The sequence below is a fragment of the Capsella rubella genome, unplaced genomic scaffold, assembly GCF_000375325.1.
Source record: "Capsella rubella cultivar Monte Gargano unplaced genomic scaffold, Caprub1_0 scaffold_4, whole genome shotgun sequence".
NCBI classification, from domain to species: domain Eukaryota; kingdom Viridiplantae; phylum Streptophyta; class Magnoliopsida; order Brassicales; family Brassicaceae; genus Capsella; species Capsella rubella.
This window is the reverse complement of record NW_006238920.1, coordinates 3,855,597-3,856,387: the sequence shown is the minus strand read 5'-3', so window position 1 is coordinate 3,856,387 and position 791 is coordinate 3,855,597.

Genomic DNA, 791 nt, shown 5'->3' with positions numbered 1-791 from the left:
ATTAGTTGATTATTTCATATGCTAACATATTTTTTTATCTTTTGATTTTTCTAAAAAAAAATGTTATCTTTGTTTTTTTAGATATATGATGATTTTGTTTTATTAGATTTCATTCTATATAAATTACTAATTTCGAAAGTATATTAAAATATTAAATATGTTTATGTATATTCAAAATAGATATGTTTACATATATTTAATTTGAATTTAATTGTCCACTTTTTATGGTAAAAGATTATTATGATTTACATAAATATAGATAGTTTTTGTTTTTGTTTTTTTTTTGCTGTCATTAATTCTGTTTGGCAACTGGAATATATTTCATGAAATTTCTTGTTCAAAACTGGGGGTGTTTGGCTTCAAGTTGTTCTTCCCAATTAATAGTATAGATTTTCTTTAGTACGTTTGAGTATTTTTTGAAAAAATAATAATATTGTTAATGATAACAATAGAAATGATATTCAGAGAATTTTAAAAATACCCATTTTCAAATACCACTTTTTAAATTTATCCCTTGTTCAAACTTTATAAAAGAATCACTAAAAATGCTGAAATTTATTCAAATATGTGTGTAAGCTTATAAATATACATACACATTACCTTTGTTTGTGTATAAAAATTATTTATTTCAATGTCTTACAAATTTGTTTGATAATTATATAAAAAAAGATTTTGTTACAATAGTTACATACTTTTTAAAATAAAATAAATATACATGAATATGTGAGAAATAAACAAACATCTAAAGTAAAAGAATGAAGATGGTTTTTTTTACTTGATTTTCTTATAGT